The following is a 12,847-nucleotide window of genomic DNA, read 5'->3' as shown; positions in this document are numbered from 1 at the left end:
ATAGAAAGTTTGCTCCACTGTTTGTAAAAATGATCTAGGTCTAGGCAAAAAATGGCCGCCCTTTTGAAAAGTACACACTGAGCTACTTGAAAAATCTAAGTCTACACGACCGACATCTTAAGCTGATGCTGTTAGGATCTAATAAGATAGATCTTCACTCTACAACCGAGTTATGAGAGACTAATAAATGACAAATTCACTTCTTGTCAATGTTGTTTACAACATCTGGTAAATGGAAGACTTGTTCTACTAACTTAGAAGGGAAGGTGTTGTCACCTACATGTGTTTTGGCATTTACTAGCCAGTATTAAATAAGCTATTTTAACTAGCCATAAATACTCCAAGAATGGATAGCAATTCATAACAGAAAGAGCCCGCACATCTAATAGTGTACAGACCCCAGATTAACAGATGTGTTTGATAAAGATCATTTCATATAGTCATTTGGCATTCCAATCTTAAATATGAGCAACAACAATGATAGTAATGACAATAGCAAAGACAATTCATAAAAGAAAGGTATGAAAGATGATGGGAAAGACACAAAGGAAACAATTTAAAATAAAATGAACAGTGAGTGTACATTTATCAATTAGATAATTTTAGGATTTCACCATATATGTAAACACAGGATAAACCAACCTGACAGTGTGTTTCTATCAAGGCAGGTCCACAAGACATTACAATACAAACTGTGATATGATAGATATGGCATCATAAGACAATCAGAGTCTGAGCCTTAATACTCAATAGAGAATCCTATCCGTATGCAATATTTTACAATAATAAATCTCGTCTTGACTGTTATGGCCCAGTTCCACACACCGAAGTTTGCAGATCCAACCTGCTTTGTTCTTACTCAGGGATAGCTCCCTATCCCCTCCTCTCGGATGGATTGGGAGATGATCAATTCCTATGAACCACAAATCTTCATTACCACTATGATTTTTCTGCATGTGATAGGTGAGAGGGTATCTTAGGTCCCTATTCCGTACAGCCCGTAGATGTTCCTGAATTCTAGTTTTGAGTGTTCTCTTGGTGCTGCTCACGTAGATCTTATCACAAGGGCAGCCCAAAACGTATGTAACATACCTTGTATTGCAGTTAATCATATGGTTAATGTTATATCTTCGTTTAGTATTAAAACCGAAGGTTTTGGTCTTATTTTTTCTCAATCTAGAGACATTGCATTCCCGCATGTAAAAAAGCCTACTGTGGTCGGGGGCAGCCAGGTCAGAGGCTTTGGCGTAGTGACATAACTGGGACATAAGATATTCCTCAAATTTTGTCCCCTTCTATATGTAACTTTAGGACTGGTTGCCAAGGATCCTTTAAGGCTTGGTATGTCCGTCAGAAGATGCCAGTGTTTTCGCAGGACATTATATACTCTACTACTGTGTGTTGAATGAAATAGGGGTCTTTCCGGTCTTTTTAGCAGGATTGGAAAAAAGAGTGGTGGTTTCCCTGGGCATATTGATAATTCTCTTGTGGGCTATTTTCACATTATCTTAAGGATACCCCCTTGCTAGGAAGCGTTGTTCAGTCTCACTGATATTTTTAATAAAGTCCTCCACTGTGCTACAATTTATCCTCATACGGACCATCTCGCCGTAAGGGATATTGTTGATAACATGGTGAGGGTGAGCACTCTGAAAATGTAATACAAGCAGCGCTCTTCCTGTGGGTGCAGTACTGAATGCAATTATTCTCAACAAATAAGGTTATGTCCAAGAAGTCAATCCAGTCCCTACTATAGTTAATGGTGAATTTAACATTGTAGGGATTTTCATTCAGGTATGCATGATATTCCAGAAGTTCTGGGGCAGGTCCATCCCAGAGCATAATGACATCATTGATGTACGTGCCCCAGAAGATAACATATTCCATACAGTTGGCAGCACGGCGGCCCCAGGCTTGCTCCCGCTTGTACCAGCCCATAAAGAGCACAGCATAAGCAGGAGAAAATCTGGAGCCCATCGACGTGCCATTTATTTGATGATACCAGTGTGAATCATGTAAGATTTTTTTTTTTGACAAAATGATATCAGTCATTTCTAAGAGTACTTTATTATGCATATAATGATCTGCAGTTCTCTGACCCAGAAATGATTCCAATGCTTTTACACCAAACTCTTTTTTAATACTGGTGTACAAGCTGGCCACATCCATAGTAACAAAGAGGAGACTCTCAGACCAGGGTAGGCCGTCAAATTTCACAAGGATATCCTTGCTGTCCTTGATGTAGGCAGGCAAGATTTGAACTAAAGGCTGTAAAAAGTGATCCACGTATTCTGAGAGTTTTTCTGTCGGGGAATTCACCCCCGAAATGATAGGTCACCCGGGTGGAAAAAGGCCACCCTTGTGTATCTTGGGTAAGACATATATACACGGGAAATTGGATTCTGTAATTGGAAGGTATCTGCACTCCTCCTCACGTATTAGCCCACTCTCCCGCCACTCAACCAATCTCATGTTTATATGTATGTTGAGTGCCTTAGTTGGATTTCCTGGGAGTTTGGTGTAGCAGGCTAGCCCTGCCAATTGACGATCAATTTCCTGCATATAGTTTACCCTGTCCATGACCACCACATTCCACCCCTTGTCTGCTTTGCGAATAACATTGGAAGGGTCATATTTCAAACCCTTCAATGCCCTGTTTTCTGCCTCTGTAAGATTGTGGATGTTTTTATGTTGGGGGGTAGAATGTTCCAAAAGCTTATAAAGTCCTTGCGTAACCTTATCTTTAGAAAGATCAATATTTGGGTGTGTCCCAACCGAGGTGTATTTTGATCTTGATTTTAAACCACTGTCCGTCTCTACATCTTCCGAGATATCAAGTCCTGCTCTGATCATATTTACGTCAACTGGTGTTTCGTATTGCAAAGACATCATCAATTGTATGACATTCACATCATAACCAGTCTGCATTGGTGGTATATATTCCTTTATAGGTTTGGTACACATAAGCAGATTACAAAAGAAGTGGTCTTTGAGTTTTAATAATCTTACGAATTTAACCAGATATACAGAAATATCAACATCATTTCCTGACTGATAACGAGGTGTGGCCAAGGAGCCGATGAGGAAGATCGCGTGAGCTCAGAGCTAAACACCGACCCCACTCATTATCCTGCTTAGGGAACTGAAATAGACCCCCGGAGCACCTGTGATAGTGTTCGTGAGGGTCGGGAACGTTTGCTTTTGGAGCTTGAGCGCCTTGGCGCCCCTGATGACCGGCAGCCTGATGAGGTGACACTGTTGCGTGGAGATCAACCAAGATGGCGCTGATGGCGGCTTCGTGAGACTGGTGGCAGCACTGACGGAGGTGAACAGGAGATCGTAGGGGTGCGGTGGAGTGTGGCGAGTGCTGCCTGCTCCTGACACCAGCGAGACCCCTACAGCACCGATGAACTGAGAACTCCGAGGTCCTGCTGCTGACAGTCATTGTGCAAATGCAGAGAGGCCTGACAGAGTGGAGGCTTACTGGGATCCGGGAGAACATGTCAGTGAACACAGCTTTAACCCGGTAGAGCAGCGACGCAATGGGGAACGGGCGGCGCTTCGCTCCCACGGACACTACATAGCGGCACTCCCGGGATAAGCGGACGTATGGCGAGATCGCCCTTTCAGGGCACAGTCCACCATTTGGGAAATACAGACGGGCTGTGAGCCCGGTGGAGCGAGATGTTCAGGCGGGCGCAGCTGCGCTCAATTACGAGAATATTAGCCAGCTGACTGGGCACCCAGACTCTGTAGCGGACACCACCAAAGATCCTGATTATAGCGACGGGAACGGAGGGGCATTACCGGCAGATAGAAACATCGCAGAGGAGTGGCCCCTGGATCACAGAAACTGGTGACGAGGCGGCCGGGCGGTGGTGCGGGTAGCGACGGATCCGGGAAGAAAAGGCCAGCAGATAACCCGGCTCTCTCTGAAGGGTCTGATCTTTAGGCCTCGCTGGAGCAGTTGGGACCGGGCTAGATTGCCACCTCGACCATACTGCAGTTAAGGACTGTTGCTGCGGGGGTTGAGTGAAGAGCATAGCCCCTAGCTCACCAAGTCTTGGGGTAAACCACTGGTGGCTGCCCTAGGGAGGGGGAGATGGCGCACTGGCTGAAACGGAGGGGCTTGGAGTGAGGTGACCCAGCTAAGTGCAGAGCTCGAGACGTGGCCCAAACCCCTGAATGCGGTTCCCCCCATGGGGAGAGTGGAGAGAGCTGACGGAGGAAAATCTATCAGACCTGGGCCCCCAGCGATGAAGGGAGCCTGTGGTAGAGACTGGTAGGTTGACGAGAAACCAACCAGGTATTGGCTGGGAGTGGCCCCAGTTAGCAGAGGACAGTGCGCTGTGAGACTCGCTGTGGGGGTGGGGTAGAGAGGCTTCCCTGGCAGAGGCTCTGACTTGGCACACGAGAACAGCACGTGTAGCACAAAAGGTTTATTGGGAGACCGCGCTGGTACTGGGGCTTGCACGGTGGCCCTCAATGAGGAAGCCACGAGGGAAACAGGGGGGAGCCCCACTGGAACAGAAGGACGAACCGGGGGACTAAGAAAAACAGGAAGCAATATCGCCGCACCCGGAGGGGATGATGCAGCAGCAGGTGGACCAAATGGAAAACAGGGTTTACCACCAATCATTTTCCCCGCAGGGAACCACAACGCGATCGTTACAACAGCTGCGTTGTGATTCCGCATACCATTACTCCGCAAGTCGGAACAACGACTTGCGGAGGGGGGAGGTGTTGGATTTAAAATCACACACATTCCCTAGTGTCCACAATGACTGGAGTTGGAATAGTAAATTATACTATTCCAACTTCCAGCCCCCCCCCCCCCCTCCGCAAGTTGTTGTTCCGACTTGCGGAGTAAAGGTATGCGGAATCACAGCGACCGCGTTGTGATTCCCTGTGGGGAAAATGAATGCGGGAAAGGAACATATATTTGGACCAAATACTTAAGGCCATCACGGACACTAGGGACGCTCCTCAGAAAGACATATCACATGTGGAGCAGGGGCTAGACCTTCTTTGTGCGGATCATGTTAAGCTAGTAGATCGGGTAAAGCAGACAGAAGTAACTTTAGGGACCCTAGAACTTGGCCAAAAGGCATTGGAAGCTCAAATGGCAGATGTCATGCACCGACTGCAAACCCTGGAGCGGAGGGCTGAAGATGCTGAAGGGCGAAACCAAAGAAATAACGTACGCATGATGGGGCTGCCGGAAGGGGTGGAAGGGGCCTATATGGTGTATTACTTGGAAAATTGGCTGAGGACCGAGGTTGCCACTGAAGGCCTGTTGTCCTTTTATACCCTGGAGAGGGCACACAGAGTGCCAGCTCAGCCACTGTCACAAGGCAGGCCGGCAAGGCCGATGGTGGCAAGACTACTCCATTATAGGGATAGGGACCTCCTGCTGAACAAGGCTCGGACATCACCCCCTACAAAGTAGGCAACTGTAACGGGATGTTGTTTCTGGATTACACGCTTGAAGTACAGCGTCGCCGTGCTCCGTTCCTGGAGGTCAAGAAGGCGCTTCGAGAAGAGGGCCTCCAGTACTCGTTGATGTTCCCAACGCACCTACGGTTGGCCATGGATGATAAAACATATTTCCACGACAGCCCCGAGGACACCTAGACATGGTTGGAGGCTTACAGAGCGGGCACGGGTGAAGCTGGACACGGTATGGGTGCACCAGCAGAGGGGCTGCTCCCGCGCCGGTTGCGGCACATTCAAGGGCGCCATCCTCGCGCTCAAAAACCTGCGGAGATTCAAACTGAGACAGAACGATCCACCGCGTTGCTGGCAGTCACGTCAGTATCTCAAGGGCAAGGAGCAACGCCACTAGAGACGACGGAAACGGAAAAGGGCTCCATGGGGTCGGTATCCGATGAATCGGACACAGGAAGTGTTCACCTTCCTCACATGACGCCTGAGACAGCGGACGAGATTGATGATGCTTAATATTGCAGAACCACTCTATGTGTGCTTATAAGGGGATGGAGTATTTGCTTTGACCTTTGCTAGTTCCTCACCCCCCTGTGGGTGATTATTGGGCAGAAGTTGGAGGGGTTGACAGGGGTGGAAGGGTGTTTGAATTGCATGGTTCCCTTATAACTCCATGATGTACTGAGAGATGTCCAACACTGGTTGACATGCAACCACCTTAAACTAAATCCTGACAAGACTGAGACACTCCTCATCTCAAATAAGGAAGATAACCCCCAGATTTGCCGAATGGTTAAAGGCCATCGATGCGCTCAACGGGAATCTCACTCTAGCATACTCTGTCAAATCTCTAGGCATCCCTCTAGACCCAAAACGGAAAATGAAGAGAGACATTAAGAATTCGGCCAAAAGTGCTTTCCTTAACCTCAGACTACTGAACAAAATAAAACCCTTTATTCTGCCCAGTGATCTCAAACAGGCCAGTCAATCTCTGGTACTGTCAAGACTGGACTATGGGAACACAGTCCTCTCAGGAATTCCAAAATCGCATCTGGCTCCCATCAAAACAACGTTGCATGTGTCTGCCAGAATGATCACCGGTATCAAGAAATTCGATCATATCTCCCCTGCACTCAGGGAGCTTAAGTGGCTTCCAGTCGAAATGCGGATTAGCTTCAGAACAGCCTGCCTCACCCATAAAGCCCTTCACACCGGCAAACCCGCATACCTGGCGAAAAAACTCAAAAAAGCCGACCAGACCAGGAACTTGAGCAGTTCAAACTCCCTCCTACTCATTCCACCAAAAACTAGAAGAAAAAAAACTGCGGATCAATCCTTCACAGGCAACCCTCCAAAAATCTGAAACTCCATTCCCCCTCACATCAGAACCATTCCCTCCTTTGTAGAATTCAAAAGCCTACTCAAAACCCTGTTCCCCAACCGCTCCCTAGGGAGTGGATAGCTTGGGGCAGCTAGTGGACATCGAGCTCTGCTCCAGCTCTAAGACTCCGAAGAATCCTGAAGGCAAAAACTGTCCTGCACTACAATGTGTTGCTCTTTTATTTTGCGTTCTATTATGTCTATTATGTCACTCTTCTATTTTGTATCTGGTGTTTATTTGCTATGTACCTGATGTAAAGCGCTCCGATACCCTAGAGTCAGGCCAACGCTATAGAAAACTTCTTAAATAAAAAATAAAATATATATATATATATATATATATCACATTGCCTCAAGAGATGTTGGGGCTTAATTATTACTGGGGATACGATGCAGAATAATGGCAGTATAGTTGGTCGAACCCTTACGCTCTAGGCCACCTCCCCTATTTTTGTTTGTTTATGGTTCCTCAGTAGCTACCAGAGGAGCACTTAGTGTGTCAGTTTGGATGGGTACTAGGTTTGTAGGGCCTGTTCTGGGGAGGTGTTGTTGGGGAAAGTTGGGGTTTCTTATTAGGGTAGTTAGGGTCACCGGTGTGTTCATAGGATGGGAAAGGTTGATTGTGGGACTTAGATTCCAGCATGGGGACATAACTTGAATTAAAATGCATTACCTGGAATGTGCAGGGGATACATACGATGATGAGACGGCATAAAGTGCATGCTTATTTGGTGAGCAGGGGGGTTCACATAGCCTTCCTACAGGAGACTCGTATCAACCGGGCTGAAGGGCTGGCATTGAGACGTAGATGGAGGGGGCAACTTTTTTATACGACTTATTCAGCTTTTGCGAGGGGAGCCCTGATATGGGTTAGAGCGGGAGTCCCATTCCAGCCGACACAACATCTGGTGGACCTAGAAGGGAGGTTTTAGGTAGTGGCAGGTTGCCTTAATGGCACAGATGTGACATTGTGTAGTATATATGCCCCTAATGTTGAGCAGATATCCTTTTTTAGTCAACTGTCAGGGAGATTAGCGCCTTCCCTGACTGGCTCAGTGTTGATGGGGGGACTTCAACTCTATAGTAGATACCGAGATGGATAGGTGCCACCCTCCATTGCCCGAAGCCCCTATACACAGGCTCTCCAAGGCCAGGCATGAATGGCAGGATAGATGGGGGTCAGTGGATACATGGCGCGCGCACCATATAGGGGAGCGGGACTATTCATATTTTTCCACTTTACACAAATTGCATGTGCGAGCCACAGCGAATACCTTGCAAGAACATTGTCAGATCATAACCTATTATTGGTCAAAATACACTGGGTCCGGGAGAGATCTGTAGTACCAACTTGGCGGTTACAACCGGAACCATTGGAGGACCCTGTCTTCCACGAGGAAATTGAAATGAGTATCGCCCAGTACTTTAGCGAGAACGAGGGCACGGCATCAACTTTGGCACTGTAGTGGGACACCTTTAAGGTGGTGGTGAGAGGCCTATGTATCACTAAAATTGTGAGAGTGAGGAAGGCATTATTAAATGACGTAGATACTGCGGAACAACGGCTACGAACAGCTGAGAGAGCTCGTCCAGGTGCACAAGGGGAAGTTTCAGAGGCTAGAGAAGCAGTAGCCACGCAGGTTAAAAGGTTGTGTTGTTTGACCACATAGCGTATCTGGCGAGGCAGCATGCGGAGGATGACAAGGTGGGCACGTTATTGGCATGGCTAGCTAACCCGAATCCCCGGGGTACACCTATATTGGGTCTGATGGACCCGACGGGGGGATAGTGTATACCCAGCGAGGGATTAATGGACTGTTCTTAGATTATTATTCCGAGCTCTATCAAAGCAAATTGGGGGATACCGGCGACGCTATTGGGGATTTCTTGTCCAAATTGGAACTTTCACAGCTGGAAGAGGAGCAAGCGGACTTGCTAGGGCAGGAGATCACAATCAGGGAAATAAGGGGCACAATTAAACATATGGCATGCAACAAAACACCGGGGGTGGACGGGCTACCTATAGAGTTTTATTCGGTATACGCAGACAGTTTGGCGCCAAGGCTGCTGGCATATTTCAAGAGGCACAGACAGTGGGAATGTTGCCGACATCTACCTGGGAGGCTGTTATTATCCCACTACTGAAACCTGGGAGGGACTCCACTGATAGAACAGCATACCGACCACTATCAATGTTAACCACTGACTATAGAATTCTGAGGAGGATCCTTGCGACTCGACTCCTCCCGTACATGGTGCAGTTAGTCCACCAGGATCAAGCGTGGTTTATCTCCACCCGGAATACATCTACTAATGTGCAACGCTTACTTCGCATCTTGGGGGAAGATCACAGCCATGTACCCTCTGCGACGGACCTATCGGTAGATATCGAAAAGGCATTTGATAGCATGGAATGGCCGTATTTGTTTCAAGTCATGGGAGTGATGGGTCTGGGGGAGGCCTTCGGGGGGTGGATAGAGATCCTTTATAGATCTGCGACGGCTCGAGTGCGGACGGGAGCGACGGTTTCCTCTTCCTGTTTGGTTGGGCGGGGTACGCAACAGGGGTGCGCACTCTCTCCTCTTTTATTTGCATTAGCCATTGAACCTCTGGCCACGCACGCCAGGTCGGTGAGGCACTACCTTGGTCTGGATCTATGTGGATACATGCAGTACATATCTTTTTATGCAGACGATTTACTTATGTTCTTGGCTAACACATTCGGCGCAGCTTCAGGGCTGTGGGTGAATTGGGCGAAGACCTGCCTGTTTCCTGCGGCTGTTTTGATGACGGCTCTTGCCTGTGCGGTGGCTATTCGATGGGAACGTTGTTGCTTGCCCTACCTTGGAACTAATATTTATCATAGACCGGAGGATCTGTTGGAGGGTAATATAGGCAGAGCTACGAGGGGTATTAAGGGTAATTATAGTTTTGGGGCACCCTGCCGCTCTCAGTGGCAGGTCTGGTAGCACTCTTGAAGATGGTAGCTTTTCCCCGGTTGTTGTACTATTTTAGGACACTGCCGATTTGGATACCAAATTCACTACTCAAGATGCTTCGCTCTATGATTTGAGGATTCCCGTGGGGGATCGGCAGGCGGCGGGTAGTGTTGACCACAATGATGTGACCGGGGGGGGGGACGTTCCAGACATCGAGCTGTATTATCTGGCAGCTCAACTGCAATGCCTTACCCAGGCAGTGGCCAGGGAGTGTAGGGGCCTGGATGGCGCGGAAGGTCAGTGGATCCCACGTCATATATTGTACTTTAATATTCTTCAACAGCGACTGCGACCTGGGTCCCTTTCTCACGGAGAGAGGTCCCTGAGGCTGTGTTGGAACCGGAGTCAACGTAGAGTTGGGATTGCCCGCCCGTATGCCCCGGAGATCCCCTTGGGCATGTGCACCGCCCTTCCGCATGGGAGGGATTGGACCACTCTGGCTGCATGGAAGGTGATGGGGATACAAGTGTTGGGAGATTTATTTGAAGACGGTGCTCTCTTATCATACCAGACCCTACAAGACAGGTTCGGCCTCCCTAGGGGAGATTTCTTATTGCATTTTGCCCTGGTGTCGGCAATTCAACGTCACTGGGGTGGGGGGCTAATGGGAACACAGACCTCTAAGGCGTGCCAGTATGGCGTGATGGCAGCGGGGACCTTTAAAGCCATCACGTGCCTATATGAACGGATGGTGAACAAGGGGATGAAGCCCATGAGTCAATTGCAACAGAAATGTGAGGCACACCTCGGTAAGGAGATTCCTGAGACAACGTGGGCCCAACTAGTTGAGAGAGCGTGGAAGAGCTCACGAAATGCCAGGTTCCAACTGATTCACTTCTATATATTACATAGGGATTACTTAACCCCAGCTAAGGTCAATAGGTATTTTAAAGTGAATACGGCTCAATGTCCGCGTTGTAATTTAGAAGGGCAGAGTTTCATCATATGATGTGGAGATGTTCGCGATTGGGAACATACTAGGAGGAGGTGGTCGGCTTGCTCTGTGAAGTTACAGAAAGACGGATAGAGCCGGATTTAGGCACGAGCTTACTGCACTGGTTTCCACATACATCTAGAGCACAGATCTTCAATCTGTGGGGCGCGACCCCCAGGGGGGCCTTGGAGTCCTGGGAAGGGGGTCGCCATTTCCAGGCCTCACTTCTGTCTGGAATTTAAAACGTGCTCTTACTTTTGAAAACCGCGACGCAGTCCTTCAAATGCTGCAGCTGTAGTTAAATGTCTCCTGTGATGTGAAACGAAGTGGCTGGGCCTGAAACAAACATTTGTTTCAGGGTGCCTGCTTACTTGAATTAAATGATAATGTGTGTATTGAGGAAATCTGCAAATGTAAATGGTGCTTGGGAGCGCTTCTGGCTTTAATTGCTTTGTGATGGCAAAGATTTTTTTTTAAGTGGTAGTAAAAAGACTTAACAACTGGGCTGTGAAGTGCATGCTTTTAATTGCACCGTACCTCTGAGGAGGTGTTAAAGGGACAGGTATGGAACAAAAAAAATGCATTACTTATATTCTGGTATTACTAAAATCTACACTTTGGAAGCTCCATTAAATCCTAAAACTGTTTGCACAATTTGTAGCAGTCTACCTTATAATGTATGTAATACAAGATTAAAATAATGACTTACACTTTCACAGTGCTTTTTTGTCCCAGGCTGTGACATTGTAGCACTAAAAATCCCCAAGTCACTATTCCCCACTGCACCAACCAAATTTAGGGCCAGATTTCCAAGAAACTGACGCATCTGCATAGGTTCATCAGTTTCCTTGCGCCAGCGCAAAATGTCCTTCTGCCACCATGGATGCGTTGTATTTACAATACAGTGCTCCATGGCACAAGGATTAACAGATGCGTCAGAAATACTGACGCATCTGTTGGCACAAAAGTGACGCATCGCTGGAGTTGCTCATGAAAGTGTCGCAACTCCAGCAATGTGCCACAACATATAGGTGAGTCTCACACAAAAAGCCCTGCGTCATTCCTTATGCCTTGTCTGAGCAGGCGTAGGGATTTTGAAGCAGTGAAGGCGTAGAGTGACGCAGTAAAATGTTGTAAATTTCACTACGTTAGTTCTACATGGCTTTTTGCGTGGGAACGCCTAGCCTGCATATAATGTGACGCAAGGCTTTACAATGTGACGCATCTCCCTAGATGCGTCACATTGTAAATTGGCCGAATTGTTTGTGCCGCATTTGCGTCAAAAAAATTACGCAATGGCCTCGCAAGTAGGCACACAGGGCTTGTAAATGTGCCCCAAAATTCTGTGGCTTTTTGATTACACACAGACCTCTGCAGTGCATTAACTAATAGATGTTTCCTAATGTACTACAGTGCATTTCCTACTGAGTAACAACTTGTTTGTGCCGCCGTTGCGTCAAAAAAATGACGCAATGGCCTCGCAAGTAGGCACACAGGGCTTGTAAATGTGCCTCAAAATTCTGTGGCTTTCTGATTACTCACAGACCTCTTCAGTGCATTAACTAATAGAGGTTTCCTAATGTACTACAGTGCATTTCCTACTGAGTAATAACTTTAAAAAAAAAAAAAAATCATTTAAGCTACCACTTATTTTATATGTAGCTACCTGATGGTGAAAGACCGAAAAAATGAGGAAAATATTTTGGGACTGATTTATGAGCCACCGGAGAATAATTTTTTTTAAAGCTCCGGCAGCACAAGCGTCGCAATTGTATCTATGAGGCGACACAAAGTCACCCTGCATGGCTATGAATGCCCTCATACATATGGAGAAAGTCGCTGCCTTGCCTTAATCTGTCAAGTAGGAGTTCCATGGGCATTGCGGTGGGTGCGGAGCTGCCCTACGCCAATTCCTCATACATGAGGCCCTTTGTTTTTAGCTACACCTCTGACTATGCCCCCACGCTCACCGATCTTTCATTTGATAAACACTGTTTAATATTATTTCCCCACAGCAAAAAATGATTTACTGTCGGAATTGGGGGCGTTTATGGTTGTAGATAGTTGTCAATGTTGAAAAGTACCAAGT

This window comes from Lissotriton helveticus, chromosome 3_1 (genome assembly GCF_964261635.1).
Source record: "Lissotriton helveticus chromosome 3_1, aLisHel1.1, whole genome shotgun sequence".
NCBI lineage: Eukaryota > Metazoa > Chordata > Amphibia > Caudata > Salamandridae > Lissotriton > Lissotriton helveticus.
The sequence above is the reverse complement of the archived record's forward strand: the minus strand, read 5'-3'. Positions refer to the sequence as shown.